Below are 23028 nucleotides of genomic sequence, written 5' to 3'. Positions count from 1 at the left end.
TCTCTGTGTTTTTTTGGGTCTTTTGGCCGCGCTGAGTGGCTTGCGGGATCTTAGTTCCCCAGCCAGGGACTGAACCGGGGTGAGAGTGCTGAGTCCTCACCCCTGGACTGCCAGGGAATTCCCTCTCTTTGTTTTTGGTAAAATTGTTAAGGCAATTTCAGTCCATCTGAGCCGGAGGGGAATATGGAGATGAACTGCCTGTGTGACTCAGGCAGAGAAGGGGGGCACGGTACCCTGGGCGGCTGGGGACCATGGCAACAGCAGGATACCCCATGGGGACGGTGTTGCAGGGGCAAATGCCGGCTGGATGTGGCAGCCCTTAGCTGTGCAGATGTCCGCACTGCCTGTGATACGTAGGGATAAGGAGAGCTGTTGGATGGCGGATGTCAAGGGTGGTGGTGTAGCCTTTCTTGCCCTTAAGCTCCCCACTGGTGCTGGTTGTTTCTTCTGTGGCGGATGCTTCGTTCGGGTTTTATAAGAGGAGGGGGATCCCCTTCTTGTTCACTGAAACATCCTTGTCCATCTGTCCCCAGAAAGACACAACGGAAGTCTGGGGTGGGGAAGACAGGTGAATCAGATGCCAACCACGTGAGACAGAAAATCAGTCCACACCTGTCGGGCTCTTCCCTCTTTCACTGAGGGGGATTTTGTTTACACTCTCAGCATTTCTTATAACACTGGGAGCCATGAGCTTTGGAGCCTTGGAGCCAAACAGACCTGGGTTCAAATCCCAGTGACTCTCAGTAGTTTGGAGCCCCCCACAAGTTTCTTTTAATTTCTCAGGGCCTCAGCCTCCTTATTTATAAATGGAACTAGTAGTAGCAGCTTGTAAGATTGTCATGAGGGCAGGACATATGGATGCAAGGGTCTTGCACTGAATAAGCATTCGGTAAATGGCAGCTTTACTTCTTGTTACTCGGCCACCTTGTGGGTCAGGATGTTTGCCATGGGTTGATTTTAATTTAATTCAGGCCACAGTTCGCTCACACTTTGTCAGCAACCTCAGCTGTACGGCTTCGTGATACTCTTTGGCCAGCTATCCACCTTCTTGGCAACCTCTGCGTTTGTCCTGCCCCCTCCCCCAGAGCCCCTTGTCTCAGCTGCTCCCAGGGGCTCCTTCACCTCCCGACTTAGAGAACCTGAGCAAATGATCCTAGAATCCATCAGGCCTAGACAACCCCACTCTTAGAACCCAGACAGGCTAGGAAGGGGAAGATGGGTGGAGCCAGGGGGCAAGAAGGGCTGTGCTTCCTGCCTGAGTTCCAAGCACACTGGCTCTCAGAAGGTGCTCTCATGCCTGTGGGTCAGAATGCAGCCTCCGCAGGCAGAGGGCCTCCTCCCCGGCCCACTGCCCGTGGGCCAGTCCCACCCCACTGAGGACCTTGAGGGGAAGAACCTATTGAACTTTCTTTAAGTTCTTGGCTGGTTTTGTGGGGCCTGCCTGGTTGCTTTTATGGGCCACAGATGGGGAGGGTAAAGGGAGAGTGATTCAGGGCCCCTCCTCCGCCTAGGCAGGAGCCCGTGTCCCTCCCTCCCAGGGCTCCTAATCCCTGCAAACGCCTGTCCTCCTGAGCTGAGATGCTGCAGAGCCAGAGGCTTATACACAGTCCCATTATTTATTGGGAGGCTTAGGGCCAGGATGAGGTCAGGGCCACATTCTCTTCTGTCCTGGCTCTTCTCACCTGGCTTGTAAGCAGGGAGAGAAGGAGAAAGGGGAGAGAGAGAGGTGCGGGGACAGGATGGAGGAAGGGGCACTCATGTGTTGAGGACCTACTATGTGCCTGGTCCTGTACAAGGTATTTACAGGGGCAACTTGACTGAACAGATCACAGTAGGTCACTTATACCTGAGGCAAGTGCACGTGTGAGCAGTGTGGGTGTGTGTGTTTGGAGACAGGATGGTACAGTGGTCAACAGTACAGCTCTTGAGTCAGGCCTGGGTCCAATCTCCAGCCCTGACTCTTAAGGGATGACTTCATATACACACATTCCTTCACCTCTCTGAGCCTTAGTTTTCTCATCTGTAAAATGGGGATAAGAATGTCTACTTCCTGGAGTTCTAGAGGAGCTGGAGCCGAGCCTCAAGCATGGGTCCTGGCACACTGTACAGCTGCAGTAGATAGACGGTGGCTGTCATGAGGAGGAGGAGGAAGAGGCTAGGAGAGCGGGGCATGAGAGAAGAGGAGAAAATAGGAGAGAGGTAAGGAGGAGTGTCTGGGCAAGAGAAGTTACCCGCTTGCCTGGGATTTGCCTGGCTTCAGTTTTCCGGCAGCACCCTGCGGGTGAGCCCCTAAGGAGAACCGCAGCTCCCACTGGGAAGCCCCAGCTAAGAACGATGGAGGGGGAACCAGAGGGTTCCAAGCAGCAGAGCTGCAGCCACTGCCCCCACCCCAAATGCCTGCACACCAGCTTTCACCAGGAGCCATTGCACAGAGGAGGGACGTCTCGGGGTGGGGGTGGGGGATTTGGTCCCTCCTGGGGCTCCTTGCTGAGATTCAAAAAAGCACCCTGCGTCTTTAAGGAGGCACCTGTTGGGAGCGCAGGAGGGAGGAAGGTTAAGATGATTAGCTGGTGCTAACAAATTTAGGATGTGGAAGAAGTCTTTTCTTGGCTGTCCATCAAAGGGAGGATTGAATGTCCCTGAGGTTGGAGAGAGCAGAACGAGGGGAGGAAAGGGCTGGGGGAGGGGAGCAGGAGGGTGTTATGTGCTTACCAGCTGAGCCTTCTCCCTGGACTGGCCTTTCCCTGGGAACTGGGGGTGTGCGGGAGTTGGGCAGGCTTGCAGGGCCACGTGCTGCCTGTCCAGCTGCTGGCCTCCCTATCAGCCTGTCTGTCATTACCCCTCCCCCACGGTCCCAACCCCAGTTCAGGTTATGTCCAAGCAGCTGGGCTGAAAAGTGATCCTGGAGGAAGAAGGCCCTTCCTGTTGATTAGGAACCAGGACACTCTCCCCTAACCCCCCTCTAGCATGATAGACCCCTGCCTCATCCAGGCTCCCTGTTTTGGGGGGACCCCCGGCCCCTCGTCACCAAGGGCTGTACCACCCTTCATCTAGGTTCCCCTGTAACCAAGGGAAACCTGCATGGTCTCCCAGAGAGATCACAAACCACTCACAAAAGCCTTCATAAAAGGTTATTTCCGGCACAGGCTGGAAGGAGGGGGGCACAGGATCCGCGCCACGTCCAGGAATGGTTCATTCAGAACTGCCTGGGCACGGGCTCTGGGCCAGGCCCTGTGCCAGGCACTGGGGAAACAGATAGCAAGGCACCGTTCCTGTCCCTGCCCTAACTCCTGTCCCCAGGAATGCGCCGTCCAGCGGGGAAAAGAGAGATGAGAACAAAACAATGCACTAAAATGAACCGTAGAGACAGCAGCGGTGTTCAGAACTCAGTGGGCAGAAGGAAACCTGGAAATGCCTATCTAAACGCAGCGTTCTAGACCACAACCTCGGAGATTCTGATGCTGAAGATCTGGTGTGGGCCCTGGGCATCTATCTGCATGGGGGTAGTGCCGAGAAAGGGTGTAGGGATGGGCGCAGGAAGCAGAGAAAGCTTTCCAGACTTGGTGGCCTGAAGCTGATTTCTGCTGGGCAGGGTGGGCAGGCTGAGAGAGAGGAAGGGTTGAAGGAGGCCTGCGGGTTGGTGAATGCCTAGGTTGGTGTGGCTGGAACGTAGAAAAAGACCAGGCTGAGCAAGAAGCAATATCTCGGGAGCATCCCGGGGGCGTTTAATGTCTTCAGCAAGGGAGGTCTTGATTGGGTTGGCAGTTTTGAGAAACTGTTCTACTTGCAAAGTGGAGGGTAGGGGGAAGGGACCAGAATGGAGGAGGGGCAATTGATAGCATGCTGTGGCAAGGATCTGGAGGATGGCTGAGGGTGGGAGTAAGACGGTGGCAGGAGCTGGGGGGCGGGGAGGGGGGGTGGGCAGACAATGGGGAATATCAAGGAGGCTGAGTCCGTAGGTCATGGTGCCTGGTGAACTGGGGAGTGAGGGAGAGGGCGGAAGCAGCGTCCAGTTTCTAGTCTTGGTAGTGGATGGTACGGCCTGCTTTTCCCTGAGGCTAAGGATACAAGAGAAATAAGCTGGTTCAAGAGGAAAATGGGGAATTTCATTTCGCACCCAGTAAAATCCAGGTAGAGAAGGAGGTGTAATCGGAGCAGATGTGAGACCCAGGGGGGCAGGACACAGTTACGAGCTTCCCTCGGATCACTGATTCCATAAATCTTGAGTGTCTGGCATCTGAGTACCGGGCCTGTGCCCCATGCCCTCCGCACCAGCCATGCTGAGTTGTCCATCATTTCCATTGCACAGACAGCTTTTCTGCCCCATGCGTTAGCACTTGCTGCTCCCTGGTCTGGGCTGCCCTCCTGCCCTCTAAAAATCAAGCCCCACTCCTCCTTCAAGACCTAGAGCCAATGATGCCTCCTCTGGGAAGCCCTCAGGGCTTGCTATTCCTTTCTTTTTGCTTCTGACTCTCCTTGGGTGCTTTTTACATTCTATACTTTATTTGTGGGCATCTCTCCTGGAAGATGAGGACCATTTCTTGTTCCAGTTTGTGACCTATCGAAAACCTATCACAGAGCCTGGCTCAGAGCAAAGGATCAGCACCTTTTTATTGATAGATAAACCCAGGTGTATTGATGCCTAGCTCCAGCACCTTTTTATTGGATGGCAACACCTCTCTGGTGGATGCAGCCGGCCGCTGAGAATGCACATGGAAATGAACAGACTGTCACCAACCCTGTCGCCACCTTCACCATCACAGTAAACATCGGTAGACAATTACTCTACTCAGGGTACTGTGTCAGGTTGCTTCACATTCATTATCTCATTTAATCCTTATCAAAATCCATAGGATAAGTCTCCTCATCACCCTCGTTTTATAGATCAAAGCTGTCCAGCAGGATGTTTTGCCACGATGGAAGTGTTCTATGTCTGTGCTGTGCAACACAACTGCCACAAGCCACATGAGCACTTGAAATAAGGCTGGTGTGACCCAGGAGTTGAATTTTAAACTTTAATTTTAATTAGTTTAAACATAGTCACATGTGGCTAGTGGCAGTCATAATGGACATTTCAGTGTAAACGAAAACAGACTGAAGGGGTTGTGTAACTTGCCCAAGACCCCACAGCTGACAAGTGATAAAGGCAGGACTTGCACCCAGGGTTGTCTGGCCCCAAACCCGTGCTTTGAGCCACGAGGCTTTAACTGCATCTCCTTTTCTCAGCCCCAGATTGTGGGTGCGGTTGGGAGGCGCTTCGCATCATCACACCAGCTCCAGTTCAGGCTGGTGGCCTCTGTGACCACCAGTCGAATCCTCTGACGGTTTGTGCAGTGTGACTGCCCTGTGTGAGACGCTGGGCCTCCCCGGGGCCCTCCACTCCTGCTGTGACAGTGAGTGCTGGAGGAGATGATCCCACATCCCCCAGCACTCACATCCCACGAACCACGATTTCTTTGCAGGAGGCCTTTGGTCACAGGCTCCGCAGCTGGAGAATATAAACAGTTTACTCTCACTGCGTTTCTGTAGCCCAGGCAATGGGGAAGATTTAACCTTGCTTAGTCCTGGCACCGACTTCCAATGTTTGCAGACCTGAGGCCTGTGAGAGCCACTGCTCCGGTGCAAATGGCGCTAGCCAATCACTGTGGCCCCTGTCTGAAACCCCCACACAGTAGGGCCTGGAAGGAGCAAACCATGAGTGACGCAGTCCTTGCCCCCTGGCTGCTGCTGGGGACACTGGTCCCCTGGCAGCACACTGGGGTTAGCCTCTGGGCACCCACAGCCTGCTGTGACTGCTGGAGACAAGAGGGTAGAGACCGCGGTGCAGTGGAAAGCCAGCATTCGGGGTGGGGATAACATTAGGGCCCAAAGAAGCTCGGGCAGATGAATGCTCGGGAGGTGGGAGGGGAGAGGGGAAGGGAATCCTGAGAGACGCGTTGACCTCAGCGGGGCGGGGGTACAGAATATGGATGTCACATAGGGACTGGGTGTGAGGACACCCAGGTCCCTGCTCTGTACAGAAGTCAGTCTGAGCTTTTCAATGCACCAATATGATTAGGTCATGGCTCTGCTCAGTACCCTTCGGTGGCTCCCCATTGCTCTCAAGATAAAGGCAAAAACCTTAACATGGTCCACAAGCCATGTTCCAGCTCCTGCCGACCTTCCAAATCTCGTCTTATGCCACTCTCCCCTCAAGCTCCCTGCTCTGGCCATGCAGCTCCTCCTGTTCCGCATTCTTGCCACCCTCTTTCCCACCTCAGTGTCCTTGCACATGCCGGTCCCTTTGCCTGGAACGAACCCTCTCCCTCCCCTCTTTTCCTGGTCAATTTCTGCTCTTCAAGTGTCACTTCCTCAGGGGAACCTTCCTGGACCTCCCTGACCCTGAGGACTCTTTCTACCTTGTCATGAAAGCCTGTACTCCCTTTGGTAGGACTGGTCACCACTGCAATTGTACATTTGCTAGTGCGATCAATGGAGGTGCCTCCCTCACTAGACGGTAAGTTCTGGGACTTACTTTGCACACCCTCGGGTCCCCTGCACCTAGGAAAGTCCTGGCATGGAGCAGGTGCTAGGTAACACGAGTTGAATGCGTGCACGGATGAATGTCCGAAAGGATGCTATTGTGATTGTGTGCAAGGCAATTCTGTTCTCTGGGCCTGATTCCTTAAATGATGGTTTGTAGAGTATTTACCCCATGCCAGGTGCTGGGGAGGGCACGGAGCCGGCTGTGCAGAGGGAGACAGACATTTAAACAGGCCATGATGATGCAGTGGGATAAGGGTCTGCTTGGGGGACCCGCAGGCTGTGAGGAAGCTTTTAGCAGAAGCATTCGGTGGGAAAGGGGCTGGAAGTTGGGGAGGACTCCCTGGATGGCGATTACAACTAAGGCCCAATCCGAAGAGTAAGAGAGAGTTAACAGGCAAAGATGGAGCAAGAGTGCTCCTGGCAGAGGGCAGAGCAAGGGGGAGAGAGCCCTAGCGAGGCTGCAAGGGGGGCGGGGGGCAGTGGGGAGAGATGGGGCCAGATGGGGACCGAGCTGGACTTTGTCGTCAAGGCGCTGGCGCCGCTGCGGGCTTTCTGGCAGATGGACGACAGAGGAGTGTCCTCCTGGGTAAAAGGAAAGGACTGAGTGGGGCAGAGTCTGGGGCCCCTCCAGCTCGGGCGCCCGGGCGGGTACGAAGCTAGACTAGGAAGGTTCCTGACTCCATTGCCAGCACAAGCCTCAAGGGACTGGTTTCCTCCCTGACGTCAGCTTAAAGGTCACACAGATCCCAGGTTTCCTCTCCAGAGCCATTTAGGGTTCTGCATTTAGTCCTTTTCCCCAGATCCCTTTGGGATCCCGTGACATTCCCAGCCTGGACCACCTCGAGGGGGAAGCAGTCCCCTGAGCTCCTGAGTCACTGTGAGAAGTAGGACTTCCTTAATTTGTCCTAAACTTACCTCGCTCAAGTTTCAAAGGGGCCCTATCATCCTAGCCTGTCCGGAGTCAACGCTGAAGGAAATACACCGTGAGCTGTGCGGTGGGAAGGGGAACTCAGGACATCTTTACCCGGGGGGCCCTTTGCATCACATCAGCCAACAAGCTGTATGCCCACAGCCATGCAGACAGGCCCGTCTCTCCCTCTCCCCAAACCCAGGCCCCTCTCTGCACCTAACAAACCGGGCATGAACTTATGAACTGGAAGTGAAACTAGGCCATTCAACCGACTTCTCACTCTAGCCAACAGATGCCACAGCTGGGGGGCGTGTAAATGATAGGGCCCCTAAGTAACCAGCGCCTTCAGTGCTGCTGACTGTTCCTTCAGCCTCTTCTTCCAGGCCTGATGCCATGCCTCCAGGAACCTGGCACCTTGGGCTGCAGCCATGCTCCAGCCCCATGCCCTGCACAGCCCAGCCAGGCAGGCAATGGCTCCAGCCAAAAAGCTCTTAGTCTTGCCTGGCTTCTCTCTTTCTCTCCCTGCCACAGGCAGCCCAGCAGCAAGGCCTGCCAATGTCACCTCCAAAACATAGCCCAAGCCTCTCCACTTTTCCCATCTCCTCTGTCACCACTGCCTGGACACCCACAGCAGGATCTTCTCTCCCTACCTCAGCACCCTGCCTCTGTAGTCCATTCTCTATCAATGCCAAGAAGAAGGTAAATTGTACTCTGAGTGTGTGGCTCCCCTTTTAAAACCCTCCAGTGGTTTCCTGGTTCACTAATGATGAAATTTACAAACCCCACAGGCCAGAGTCATGCAAGGCACCTCAGGGCTGCCGGCAGGACCTCTCTCCCTTTCACTCACTCCATCAGGCCACTCTGACCTTCTTTCTCTTCTTCAGTCACACCAAGCTCATTTCTACCTCAGGGCCTTTGCACATGCTGTTCCTGCTGACTGGAATGCTCACACCCCATCCTCTGAATTAATCAGTCAATTAATTAATTAGTTAATTTAATAGACACTTTTATAGTGCTTTGTTCTATTCCAGGCTTAGTCTAAGCACTTTTCAAGTTCTGAATCATTTGTTAACTCTTCACAAGGCAGGGTCCCTCTTGTCATTTCAAATGTCACCTTCTCATGGAGGCCTTCCCTGACCCACATTCAAACAGATACCATTGCCCCCACCCCCACCAGGCTCCATGGAAAATAGGCCTTTGATTCATTTTCATCATAATAATCAATGGATATTTTCTTATTTATTTCTTTATATGCTTATTAGCTCTCTCTTTTAGACTGGAAGCCCCAGGAGGACAAGGCCTGTCAGTCAACTTGACCCTTATATCCCTAGAGCCTAGCATAGTGCCTGCCCCTGAGAATGAATGAATGAAGGGGTCACCTGCCCCGGACAGGCTTCTAAGACCACCACACTCTCTAAACGCCACAGCTGGCATGTACACATTGCAGGATATAAGTGGTGAAATGATTCTGGTGGACACTGCTTAGGGCCCAATCAGGAGATGAGCTTCTAGGAGGCGGGAACAAGATCTTGCTTGTCTTTGTGTAAATTATGAAAATAGCAACTGGTATGTTTGCAGCAAATGGCAATTCACTTTCGAGCTTTCAAAGGAGCTGCATACACATGAACTCACTGAGAGATTCACTCAGTGAGACTGTCATGGCTCCATTTTATAGATGTGGGAGCCGAGGCCCAGAGAGTCAGGGTTACACCGTGTTCACAAGAGCCAGGACTCAGTGCAGATCTGAAGCCTTTACAAATGTTGTATCCACCTGAGTGCCCAGTGCTCTGTATACAGCAGGGGCTCAATGGAGATTTCTGCATTTGCTGCAGCCAACAGGCAGCTGTTCAAACAGATTCCTCTGGAAGGGCTGGTCCCAGGGCAATGGTGTTTCAGAGGCTCAGGAGGAGAGGCAATGTGGGCAGTCAAAAGAGTACGGGGTGGGTGGGCTTCCCTGGTGGCGCAGTGGTTGAGAATCCACCTGCCAATGCAGGGGACACGGGTTCGAGCCCTGGTCTGGGAAGATCCCACATGCCGCGGAGCAACTGGGCCCGTGAGCCACAACTACTGAGCCTGCGCATCCGGAGCCTGTGCTCCACAACAAGAGAGGCCGCGATAGTGAGAGGCCCGCGCACCGCGATGAAGAGTGGCCCCCGCTCGCCGCAACTAGAGAAAGCCCTCGCACAGAAACGAAGACCCAACACAGCCAAAAATAAATAAATAAATAAATAAATAAAATTTAAAAAAAAAAAAAAAAAAAGAGTACTGGGTGGGTGTTCAGGAGAGGTGAGTAACAGCAGCTCAATACCATTTCGTAGGCACCTCCCCTGTGCCCGGCACTGTGCTGAGGGCTTTACCTACATCTCAGTGCCCAAAGCAGTGCAATGAGATAGATGGTGTCATTATCCCCATTTTACAGATGAGAAAGCTGAGGCTCAGAGAGGTTAAGTCACTTGCCCAGTAACTGTAACACAGTCAAATCCTGGAACTCAGCCAGCAGACAATCCCCCAACTCATTAGTCCAGATGCTTCCACACATGGCTGAAGGAACCTCCTGCCTTCTCTGGGTCTTAGACTCTGTCTATAAGGCCCGACTTCAAACTAGATCCTGTCTAGGCCTGTCCAGCTCTGACACGAGTCTGGGAGGGATGAGAGCAGGATGTGTGGCCCCTTGCAACAGGAGGAAGGGGCTGCCTGGATGCCCTGGAGCAGGGGCAGACCTTGCCCTGCCCAGGACTTGGTGGATGGAGTGCCCAGGGGCAACCAGTCCACAGGGCCCTGGTCTCCTTTGCTGGCTGGATGACAAGGACTGGGTCATACGGGAATGGAGAAGGGCTGGGGGATCTTGGAGCTTCCCAAGACCAAGAGAGTGACTCATCATATCCACAGGGGTTGTCAAGGTGGGCAAATGCTATGAGTACATCCAGCCCTACCACACAGCTGCTAAAATGAACATCAGAAATGGGTCCCCAGCCTGAGCTTCCTTTGGATAATAACATCTCATTGTTCCTTCTCTGTATGTCTCTTTCTTTCTTTCTTTCCTTTTTCTTAGCAGAATCTTTGAGTCTGTTGTTCTATAGAAACACGATCCTACTGCCATAGGTGTCCACCCTACAAGGAGATGGGCAGAGAGGATGGAGAAGAAGTGAGAGTCAAGGCTGATTTCTAATTCTCAAGGAGCCTACTGCCCTCCACAGAAGCAAGAAGGGTGAGTGACACATGCCCCAGGGAAGGAGTTGAGAAGATTGGATCTGACTTCATCCCTGGAAATAGTCGTGTGGTGGGTGGTGGCTTCAGGGGCCAATCAGCTTTAGGGACATGACAGCATCTTTTGTTCTGGCAGGAAGGACAGGCTGTCTAATGGACAGATGAATCCGGAACCAGATACCCAGCTTGGCGGGAGCTCCTGGCCTCAGGACACATTACGGTGTTGGCCGACACTGGCCACTGGGCTATTTTACAGTCCTTCGCCTTGCCTCAGTTTCCATAAAAGTTCTCTCTCCCTGTGGCCCCAGGTGTGCCTCCGGGGACCCGTTTGGAGGACAAGACATGGCGGAGAGAGCGCGGCCACTCCCCATCTGGCTGCGTAGATTGGGGCAAGTTCCTTTCTTCCTCCCAGAGCCTCATTTTCCCCAACTACAAAGTGAACAGGTTGGACGACACCGGTGGATTCTGAGTCCTGCTCCTAGAGCATCGAGCTACCTGGAGGGGTCACCAATGGGACACCCCGATCCCACCTGTGGGGCTCTGCCCCTGTGTTTACATGACAGGTAAAGTTTGGATTGCAGGGAAGTTTCCTTCAAAGAAAGGGTTTGCCGCTGCCTCCCTGCCCAAGGTGGCCTCTGACGATGTCCCTTTGGTGTCGAGGTCTGGATTTGGCGGCTGTAAGGAGGAGATGTGCCCCCTTCCGTCCCTGCAGGAACTCCCTCTTCCGTACCTGGTCAGGATCCAGAATTAGGCCGATCTCACCCCATACCTTAAAGGCTCCTCCTCGCTCTCCTCTCTCAATGCACAGCTTGCCCCTCCTGCTCCTTCCTCAGCTAAGTTGGGGAGCACTTGGTAGATGCCAGGATTATAATTGTAAGAGTTGGCAGCCAGATTCTTCTAGAGTTGAACAGACTTTCCAGAGTCAAGGGCACATGATTTCAAAAGAATAACATGATAGAGATTAAAAAAAAAACAACAAAAAACAAAACTCCGTGAACTTCCAGCGTTGTTTCTCAGACTGAGCGTACATTCGGTCCAGTGAGTCATCTGCCCCTTCCTCATCCCCACTCCCTGAGGTAAAAACAGAACATCACGTTCTGGTCAACACCTCTGAGCACCAACCAGCAAAGAGTGAAGCAGCCGGGGTGATGCCGTCAGGTACTGGGAACTATAGCGACACGGAGGCCCGCCAATCGGAGCCAGCGCCGGCGCCATGACTGGGTGAGGCCATGGCAATGGCCCTGCGGCCACAGTGTCCAGACTCATGAGCGCCTGAGGGAGAGGAAAGGCTCATTCAAGGAGGACAGGCACCAGCTTCTAAGCCTGAAGGGCCATGAAGAGGACATTCCGGCCGCCAAAGCCCTCAGGCCCTAGGTGTCTGGGAGGGAGCCTGGAGGCACGGATGGGACAGCCCCCCACGCCAACATGCTGGGAGCCCACGGCCCCCTGCTCTGTCCACGCTGCCCCCCGAGGTCTGGGACCTGCCCCGGCCTCCTCACCGTGTGCCAGGCGGCCCCGTACTGTGCGCAGAGCTATGTGGAGAGCTAGCGTCCACTCAGCCACCCACGCCTGCTGGGCCCGCTCCCGCGGCTCCACGCCAGGCGGTCATGCATTTCCTCCCCACTTGGGCTGGCTGAAGCGGCAGGCCGCACTGCTGGAGCCCTCTGCCCGCTCGACCCTCATTCCAGCTCCCACGAGCCTCCCCAGGGTCTCCACCAGGCGGAGGCGTTTGCCTGCCAAGGGATGCGGTGCCAGGGGCGCCAGACCAGCCGCCCCCGGCTCCTCTCCCTGCACCCGCCGCCCACTGGAGACATTCCCACTTGCCTTGCCTGGCATACCTGCCACACACTCGCCGACGGCAAAGGCCAGAGGGGCCGGGAAGGAGTGCCGGGCTGCAGAGGAGTTCACAAAGCGAGCTGGAAAGAACGAGCAGGGAGGCTCAGGGCCAGCCCTGCTGCCGCTCAGCCACTGCAGGGCCAGACGCTTTGGGAATCCTCTCCTCTCTCCCTCCCCTGCTCCCACCAACCTCTGCCACACCCCCTCGTGCAGAGCTGGGGGGCTCTCCTGCTTCTCACCAAGGAGCCTGGTGCAGCTGAGCTACTGGGTCTCTTCTGACCTCCCTGGGCTAGGGCCTTAGGTACAAATGCCAGCTGTGCAGGCCGCCATCAACAGCATCGGTCTCTGCCCTGCTTGTGGCCCACCTCACAGAGATGACCCCAAGACTGCAGCTGGACTGCCTCACGCAGAGCACCCACCTGCCCCCCCTTGCAGGGCTGCCCCGGAGCCCTTGGTCTCTGCAGCAACTGCTGCTTTACCTGTGCATCCCTTCACCTGGACTGCGGGCTCCTCTGAGTCTCCTGAGGACAGGGCACGGCACAGAGCCAGTGTTTGCTGAGTGACTGAGTGAGTGAAAGTGACAGAGACAGAGGGAGGGAGAGCGAGTCTGCATGCTGACACTGCTCTGGTTTGCTCCGAGTCAGACTTCTCGGGTTAAAATAATTCTGGCTCCAGCACACGCTAGTTCTGTGACCTTGGCCACATTACATAACCTCTCTGGGCCTCGGTCTTCTCATTTGTAAAAAGGAGATAATAACAGTAACTGCCACATAAAGTAATTATGAGGATTAAATGAGATAATGTGATGAAGCGCTTATAACAGAGCCTGGCACAGAGTAAGCCCTCGATACATGTTGTTATCATTATTAATTAATGTCCTCCAGCCTTATCTGACACCACCTCCCTGGACAAGATTATGGCCATTGCCAAGTCCTCAGTTTGCTCTCAGGGAGCACTCTGGTGGCTGGAAGATGTACATTAGAAGCAAGTAACTTCTGACGTTTCAGGGCTTGTGTCAGGTCCCAACCCTGCCACTCCCTAACCCTGTATCCTTGAGCGGAGTGCTCTGAGCTTCCGAGTCCTCATCTAGAAAACACGGTCGTGTGAGTCTTAACCTCAGAGAGAGGTCGGGAGGAAGAAGTGAGGTGTACGAGGTACGAAGTGGGCAGTCAGACTAGCTGCAGTCAGAGACCGTCCAAGCCGCCTTGATGGTGGACAGGAATCTGCCGGGGCGTAGCTGAGAGGCTGGCTGGGCTGTGACAAGGAGTGGGGCTCCAGCAAGGGCGTGCGCGGCAGGGTGGCTCCAGGAAGAACTGAGGGATGTGTCCACATGTCCAGCGTGCCCTACCTTCTAGCCTCTCGTAAGGGCCACGGCCCTTCCGGTTTACTGCCCCTTTCCTGCAAAGCAGCACCCGGCATTCCTTTAGCATCACTGTGGTAGAAACTTCTCTTGGGACGGTTAAGTGGCCTTTCCGATGCTCAAAAGCGAGGCATAGAGAGCTGGGGTTCCCCCTGAGGGCTCCCACCCCACCGCAAATGCTGCCATCACCTCTTTGAGGGCAGGCATGCAGCTCACCCGCTTCGCATCCTGCAGTGCAGAGCCCCGTGTCCTGTATAAAGGTATCCAGAATTTAAGTCAGTGTTGGAATGACTTAGCCACCAGCAGGGCAGGGAGGGAAGCGGGAGGGAGCGAGCACCTTCTGCGGCCTCAACCACATTCCCGTGTTGCCTTCAGTGCGTGATGTGCATTCTCTTCCAGGACCTCACATGGCCGGATGCAACTGGGCAAAGGCCTTTTCCACTCAACGTCATCATCATTATCATCATCACCACGGCAACTGACAATCATTAAGAGGCAAGTATGTGTCAGGCCCCATGTTGAGCCCAACAAGGTGGGTACTATCATTATTCCCATTTTATCTGAGGTCAAGAGAGTAATTCATCCACAGTCCCACGACTAATAGGGGTAGAATGGGATTTCTGGGACTTGACCCCGGGGATGCTGGAACTCAGAGCCCACACCTGTAGGCACTGGGTTAGCCTGATTCTCGAGGGCGGGTCAACTGGGAACCACGGCTACTGAAGCCGGGCAATTGCTTCTCCTTACAGACAGCACAGCCCTGCCCAGGGTCATCCTCCTGTAACGGGGAAGACAGAGATATGAAAACAGATCCTGGGACTTCCCTGGTGGCACAGTGGTTAAGAATCCACCTGCCAATGCAGGGGACATGGGTTCGAGCCCTGGTCTGGGAAGATCCCACATGTCGCGAAGCAACAGAGCCCCATGCGCCACAACTACTGAGCCTGCGCTCTAGAGCCCGCAAGCCACAACTACTGAGCCCGTGTGCCACAACTACTGAAACCTGCGTGCCTAAGAGCCCGTGCTCTGCAACAAGAGAAGCCACCCCAATGAGAAGTCCGCACACCGCAACGAAGAGTAGCTCCTGCTCGCCGCAACTAGAGAAAGCCCACGCGCAGCAACGAAGACCCAATGCAGCCAAAAATAAATAAAATAAATAAATAAATTTAAAAACATGCCTCTTATTTAAAAAAAAAAAAAGCAAATCCTGACAAAGACTCTGGATAATAGATACATAACATTTCATTGAATATTCATCTCTATCAGGTGGGCCCTAGTACCTTCAATTTATAGTGGTGGAGACCGATGCTCAGAAAAGATAAGGACCTTGCAGGGCTGTCAGCCCTCAATGCCTGGATGCTCCCAGGGCCACCAGCTGTGCCTGGGAGAGTCACGGGAGACGTCTCAGAGGTGGTGGCACTGAGGAAGGGAAAGGGGGGCAGCACAGCAACCGGGGGGGGGATTGGGTGCTAGAGTCCAGCTGAATAAGGCTTGGCCCCCTAGACATGGGTCCTGGTAGGGCTGGCACTGTTGCTGTCAGAGGTGGCAAAGGCCCCACACATGGGACTTAAGCTCCAAGCGGTGGCACATCCTCGTTGGTGGAGAATGCCCATTAGGTGTTACAGAGTCAGGCCCAAAGCTTCCTTCAACATCTTCTATCCAACAGTATCTTCTAATCAACCTTATGATTAAAAATGTTTTATCTTGAAATGTTGTAGATATTCAAAAAGGTTTAACATGATGTGTTGAGTAATAAAAAAGAATGACATACTGGCACACGCAACAACATGGATGAACCTTGAAAACATTACGCTAGATCCAAAGAAAAGAAAATAGATTAGTGGCTCCCTGGGGCTGGGAAGGCTGGGGACATGAAGGATGACTGCTAAAGGGTACGGGGTTTCTTTTCGAGGTGATAAAAATGTTCTAAAATTGACTATGGTGAGGGTTGCACATCTCTGTGAATATACTAGAAACCATTGAATTGTATACTTTAAATAGATGAATTGTATACGTGAATTATATCTTTAAAAAGGTTTACAAAAAAATATAATGAACCTGGCATACCCACCATCCAGCTTAACAGTTACCAATACAGCCAACCCCCTGGGACCCCAATCTCTACCTCCTCCTCCCCCTGCACTGAGTTTGATGTTCATCACTCCTCTCCCATGCATTTCTTTACATACTTATTACTTATGCATATACTCCCTGAGCAATGTATGGTGTTGTTTTATATGTCTCTAATTTTACATAAATGAATTATATTGTAAATATTCTCTTCTCATTTGCTTTTTCCCTCAATAGGATGAGATTCATCTGTGGCATTGCTTGGCCTGGAGGTCAAGTTCATCCGTGCTCACTGTGTAAGGTATTTCACTGATGAAAGTACTGCAATTTGTGTCTCCACTCTGCTACTGACAAACATTTAGGTTTTCTTTTCCTTTTGTCAGTAGCACACACCGTGCCGAGGTGGACACCCTTCCCTCTCTTAAGCACGTGGCAGTGTTTCTCTAGGATGTGGCCGGGAGGGGGGCAGCTTTCCACACTTGACCAGATTCTGCCAAATTGTTCTTCAAAGGCGTTGAGCTCTCTTTACCAGTGAGGAAACTGAGGCCCAGAGAGAGGGCAGTGACCTGTTCAGAGTCCGCAGGGTCTGGGACCGTTTCCCAGTCCAGGGCCCTTCCGGGCGCAGCACACTGCCTGTCCGGAACCCTCCATTTCCTTATTTTTATTTCTCTACAAATCTCTGCGACCACCCGGGTGGGTGTTATCAGAGCCGATCTAGGAGAAACACATTATCAGCGTCTTCCAGGAGGGCTGGGGATCTGGAAGTGCTTTGGAGAGGAAATGGGGAAGAAATTAACTTTAGAGAATTCCCCAGGCGGCTCTAAAACTCCAAGCTGCCGGCCTTGAGAGGAGAGGCATTTCCAGGGGCAGATGCGGGCAGTGTTTTCTTTGGGGGCGGCACCTAGCTCCCAGCTCTATGGCCCTTCCCATGCCTGTTCCCTGACCCTCCCCTTTCCATGAGGGCCGGGGGCTTCCTTACAGTCAGGTGACCTCTCCAAAGGCAACAGCCAGCCCTCTTCTGGGGCAAGCTGGGGCTGAAATGGGCCATAAAGGCTCCAGGACGTGCCTTCGTTTGGAGCCCAGGGTGCAAACTTTATTGACTAGTTGTCTGATTCCTGAAGCACAAGGTCCCCGCTCTGGTTTGACTGTGTGGCTCCCTTCACCTACAGCCTCTCCATCCAAATGCCATCAGATGACCAGCAGCGTGGGTGTCACCAGGGAGCCTGCTGGGCATGCAGAAGGGAGAATGGCAGGAGGGAGACTTGGGGGGTGGGCAGATCACATTAGGGATTTGGGCCTTTATACTAAGGGTGATAGAAAGCACTGAAGTGCTTTGACTAGGGTTATGCATTAAGTTTAAAAAGACCATTCTGGCTTCTGGGTGAAGGGGCATTGGAGGAGGCCAGTTAGGGGCTACTGCAGCGAGTAAGGTGAGAGATGGTGGCAGCCTGACAAGGGTGATGGTCGTGGAGATGGAGGGAATCGGTGGAGTGGGATCCTGAGACTCAGTGGTGAAGGGGATGGGAGGGAAAAGGTGGTGTCCAGGCTGATGCCCGGGTTCCAGCCCAGGTGGGCTGATGGCACCATTCCCCAGGACTGGGAATACTGGGAAAGGGCCAGGTGTGGGGGAAAGACACTGACTTCAGCCACGTGCCTTTTGAGGGTGGGTGGCCTGTAACCCACCCAGGGGGAGACGTCAAGAAGGCTGCCTGGTGGGGTTTGCAGGCGGGGAAGGTTCTCCCTGGCTGGAAACCCACAAAGGCTCCTCTCACTATGTAAGTGCCTCACACTGAGGTTTGCTGTCAAGCACCTGTAGAACCTACATCAAATCATTAATGATGATGGCCAAGGAGAAACCTTCGCAGGTATATACATCTAGGTCTGTTTTCACTTCTCATTTGAAGACAAATGACTTGTCCCAGTCCGTGGTTTTGCCTGGATTATACACTGAGCACACACCAGGCATTATGTTAACACAGTAACCAAACAGCAGAACTACGTTGGGAGAGAAGGACAGAAGGAACTGCGGGGGGATGCTGTAGCAGGGCTGGAGGGGTGAAGAGTTCATCAGGTAGAAACAGAGAACAAAGATACCAGAACAGCATGAGTGGATGCGAACAGGTGAGACACTAGTGTACAGGCAGGGCGGGTGAGCAGCCCAACTTTACTGAAGGAAAAGGAGTACAGCACGGTGGAATATTGGTCAGAGACTAAGCTAGAGAGATAAGGTGGGCTTATCATTGGGGTAGGGGGTGTATATAAGCACTAGGGAGCCACGGATGCTTTTTGAGCAGCGAGTGGAACTGATGGAGCATAGGAGGTGCGGGAGAAGGGTACACTGATGCTGCCGCAATGGGTTGGAGCCTGAGCGTCTGGGAGGTCAGATGGGTCTGCAAAGGACTGCAAAGTCAGGAGGAGGAGGTGGGACGGGGGAGGGGGGAACACAGCTGACACAGCATGTGAAAGCAGAACAAGGGAGAGTCTGAACTGAATAGGAGGGTCTCTTCCCAGACTGGTCCTCAGGGATGTGTTTTAAGGAATAGCCAAGAATGACTCAGAATTAACCCATTAATTATTCACACGTAAAGCAGGGTTTCTGAGGTACCTGAAAACAGTATTTCTTTAGTTTAAACGTCCTCCCTAAAATAACCACCAGCCCTGCAACCCTTTTCTTCACCAATGGCACCAAAGGATACTTTGGTCTGAATTCTCCCTTTTCTGTGTTAGCCAAGTCTGAAATAAGGAGAACCACAACGAAAGCGGGGCTATGGGATCTGCTCTACTGCAGCCCAGTTTGGGATGGAAGCTCTGGCCATAGGCTCTGCCCTTGTAAACACCATGAGACTGTTGGGGGTGAAATCTGGTGCCAGGACAAACAGGGCCAGGCTAGACAAAGGAAGGACTTCAGAACATGTGGACACCAGCTCTCACCACCTACGGAAAATAACCAAGCCCAAGAGGCAGTTCCAACCTCAACACAAATAGCAGCACATGAGAAAATAAAGCTCTGTTCACAGAATCACAGACTTTGTAGCTGGAAGGGGTTTCTCTGCCCTCTAAGCCATCCTTCACGTCATTGCTAGTTATTGCTCTAGAATATGAATTGGATCAGGTCACACTGCTGCTTCCCCAAACCTCTCTGACACCACGTCATCTCCTGTGGGGTAACAAAGCCAGGGCACAGGCATAGCAGTGCATAACTCCTGTCATATCAGACATCACTCCTATCATATCAGACATCATTAAGCAATTGCCACATTTTCTGATGAGCCTGGCTGCAGCCGCAGAATCTAACTCAGCAAAGCCTTGCAGGCAGCCATTGCCAAAAAACTACCTCTCTCAGGATGACAACCGCTTGCCCCCCACGGAACAGAGACAGCCAGATCTCCTCAGCCTGTCCCTTTGCTGTCTTTTTCCACCCATATTTTCCATCACTACTTCTATGCTCCAGCTTCCTTCAACTGCTTGCCATTCCTAAACAGACCTGCCTTTTTCTCACTCTCTGAGCCTCTGTCCGTGTTGTGATACAGCCTGGAATGCCCTCTATTCAGAGTCCCTCGGTATCTGTTCTCCCACCTCCCATAACAATAAAGTTGTATCCGGGCATACAGTCGCCCAGCAAAAAACACTGCCTGGCCTCCCTCGGACCTGGGGGTAACCGTGTGCTAAGTGCTGGTCAATGGGCTATGAGCAGAAGTGATGCATGTTTTATTTTTTTTTCCAAGTTTTGCTCTTAAGGGTTTGGGCATATACTCCCCTGGGCCCCTTCCCTTTTACGCTGGCCATTTGATGGTGAGAACAAAGCAGCTGCCAGGGGCCCAGAGATGGAAGCCACATGAAGAAGATGGCAGGGCCAGCCTCCCAGCCTGGACCACTGTCCTCTGCCCTGCTAAGGAAGAGACCTCCCCCTCTACCCTGTTGGAATCCCTGTGTTTGGCGGGGGTAGCGGGTGGGGTGGAGCGTCTCTGGTTATGGGGGCAGCTGAGTCTATACTCTAACTATACGCCTTCCCACCTGCTTCCTGTTCCTTACAGCCACCCTCCAGTGCCACCGCCTCAGTGAAGTCTTCCCAGAGTCCCAGGCTCCTCTGGGATCCCCCGCACTTCATGCACACCTCACGTTGGCAGTCCTAAACCACAGGATGGCTATTGCCCCTCCCACTAGCCTGGCTGAAGGCAACTTCTCTCCCCTCCGTCCATCCTGTGGACCAGTGCTGGCGATGGCGCTCGTGCCCAAACCTGACCATATCACCACCTTGCCTTTGCTCTTGCAGTCCAGACCTCTTGGCTTGGTGGTCAACACATGACTCTGGCCTATTCTTCGTCTTAGAGATGAGGCCCAGCTTGTGAAGGGATCTGCTCCAGCGGCTCAGCTGGTCACGGCTCCCTCTGTGTGTGCAACCACGGACCGTCCTGCCTGCTGCCCGCCCCGCCCAGCCCCAGCGTGGCGGGCCTGAAGTAGCTGCTTCCTTGCCGACTGGAGCCTATATTGTCCTGCTCCTCGTTTGTTACTGAGAACAGGGACAGAGGATGGGGAGTTTCCCTGATCTGTGTATTCTTCTCAAGTGGCCTAGAAAGTCCCACAGCCTGTATATGTCTTCCCAAGGCCCTTCTCCTGTCCCACCAGGCCATACGCTTTGCAAATGGCCCACATCTATTCCTCTGAACTTCTGGCCACTGTGACCCTTCTAACAAGGCCCGACCTTTGGCATCCCATCCCAGGGCTGCAGGCCCATCGCTCCCTTGGCAAACAGTGCATGCAGCCCAGAGCAGGATGCAGCCAGATCTCAGCTAGTAGATGGCTATTTTGGGACAGGGAGGATCCTGGGAGGATGCTGGTGAGGTCAGAGTAGGAAGGGAAAGAGGTGGGTTTTCTGCCCACGATTATGTGTCCCAAGGCTTCTGGATGCTGCCCAGGGGCCCGAGGCTGCCACAAGGAAGAACACACCCACCACAGGGCTCCAGCCTTGGCGCGGTTGGCTGCAGAGGGAAACTGGGGGCAGGCACAGGTCTGGGGCCCTAGGTTCCAAATCCAGTGCCCACAGTGGGACGGAAGAGTGTGTGTTTATTTGTTGTGTCCTAACAGCAAGTGATTTCAGCAACAGGCAAGAGTCAGAGCCGTCTCGGAGGGGGGAGAGGCGTCAGAAGCCAACCGGAGGTCAGATGGAGAACACTGGAAAGCATCCAATCACCCAGGAATGATTCTTGATGATAATTTATTGAACATTCATTGAGCATCTACTATGTGTGGAGCACAATATTAGGCACTGGCCAGAAAAAAAAGTGAATAATGCTTTGCGGCACTTTACAATTGTGTAAGTCCTTCTGCAAGCATCAGGAGCCTTAAAATGGTTCATAAAGTGGTTTATAAACTCTGACCCTAAGGAAATAATCGGAGATGCATGATTCACATACAAGGATGAGAGTGGTGTTTTACTGACTTTGGGGACCGCAGACATTTCAGAATGCCAGAACTCCACTGTGCCTGTTTCCAGCGTTCCAGGGAAGGTCATCCATCAATGCCAAGTGCTCAGTACTGTGCCTGGCACAGAGTGGGTGCCCAGCGAGGGGCAGGGGCAGTAACCGCTGTTACTCAGCACAGGTTGGCAGCCACGTGGCCCAGGCCTTAGTGTGGAGGAGGTACCTTTACCACGGGGTGAGAAGCCTCAGGTTGGGCAGAGGGGGCAGGTTCAGGGACCCAGCAGGACTCAGCCCATCCTAGGAGATGCGTTTTACTCCGTAGTTCTGCTGTCGGAGACGCCTCTCTGCAGCCCTCCAGTCCTTCCCTGCTGGCTCTGCAAAAAGCTGCGAGAGCATCTCACTCTCCTTCCGATTTTGCCTCAGTTTGGGGCCTTTACAATCTCCTGGTGTTGCTCGCCTGGCTCTGAGCTATATGCTTCGGGACAAACTGCCCTCTGGGGAATTCTCCAATACTCGGGACACCCCTCGCAGGGTCCCCTGCTCACTCTCCTCCCATCTCCCGGCCAACTCTGTCCCTGCTGGTGGCCCTGCCCACAGAGGACCAGTGTCAAGCCCTTCTTCCCCCCCAGCACCTCCAAGCATCCTTCCTCTCCACCACCTCTGAGCTGCTCATGCTGCTTCACCGCTTCCTCCTCACCATCGAACAGCTGGAGCACTCTTCCAGATCCTTCCTCCCTCCTGCCACGTCCCTTCCTAGCTCTCAGCCTCCCAGGACCATCCGAGTCAGACTCCCCCAAGCACAAAATGGATACCTGTTGGTAGGCCCCCACTTCAATGGAGGCAGGACATGAGAAACCCAATCAGGCGGGGAAGGGAGAAGAACTAGCCTGTCTGCCCGTAAATGTGCCCCCGACACCAGGACACAGTGTTTGATGAGGATGTCAGTGCATCTTTAAAGCGCAAGAGGAATCGAGGAGAAAAACAAAAAATAACAGTAGTGCTTACTAGGAATCAGGGAAGTACTAAGTACTCTCTATGAGGATCTCACTGAACCTCTGCCATGTACCTGCAAGGCGGGTATTATCCTCATTTCTCAGACCAGGCCACCGGGGCAGAGAGAGGTTAAATAACTCTCTGAAGGTCACACAGCTGGTAAATGTCAGAGCTGGAATTCAAACCTATATCTTCCATGGTTCCAAGTCTCCTGACCTTCACCAGCATTCTATACTTCAAGCAAGAACAACTGCAACTGACCAAGAGTTACGAGGACGACAGACACGGTGGTTTGAAATGCGGGCTGCCCCACAAACCCCGATGCACACGGTTGCTCTGCCCAGGCCCCATCAACACACCCTCACCTTCATCTCATCTCATTAATCCTGGCATTCTTTCCCCAAAAGCTATCCCAGATCCCAGGGCTCAATCTCTGGGGCCCCAAGGGAGGGAGGGAGCTTCCCAGGGCTCCTGGACACCCTTTTAATTAACCCAGATGACCCTCTTCTGCCTGAGGCCAGCTGAATCCCGTCACGGCCTCACCAGCTCCCGTGGCACCTGAACTGTGACCCCTAACTGTGACTCAGCCCACTCACTCTCCAGTGAATGTGGCCCCTCCATTTTCCCACATGTTCAACATCTGTCGGCCTCTCGTCCCTGGCTTGGGGACCCTGAGTGGGGGCTCCTAGGGCTTCTCGGCCCCTGTG

The 23028-nt window shown here is 53.5% G+C and overlaps 1 protein-coding gene across 1 annotated transcript in view; it reads right to left on the bottom strand.

Moving 5' to 3' along the window:
- Nucleotides 1–23028, bottom strand: part of COL13A1 (collagen type XIII alpha 1 chain) — a 146250-nt gene that overhangs the window by 102864 nt on the left and 20358 nt on the right. The gene's annotated exons all lie outside the window — the stretch shown is intronic.

The sequence above is a fragment of the Eschrichtius robustus genome, chromosome 7 (genome assembly GCF_028021215.1).
Source record: "Eschrichtius robustus isolate mEscRob2 chromosome 7, mEscRob2.pri, whole genome shotgun sequence".
Classification (NCBI taxonomy): Eukaryota; Metazoa; Chordata; class Mammalia; order Artiodactyla; family Eschrichtiidae; genus Eschrichtius; species Eschrichtius robustus.
Note: the sequence above shows the minus strand (reverse complement) of the source record. Positions and strands in the feature narration are given on the sequence as shown.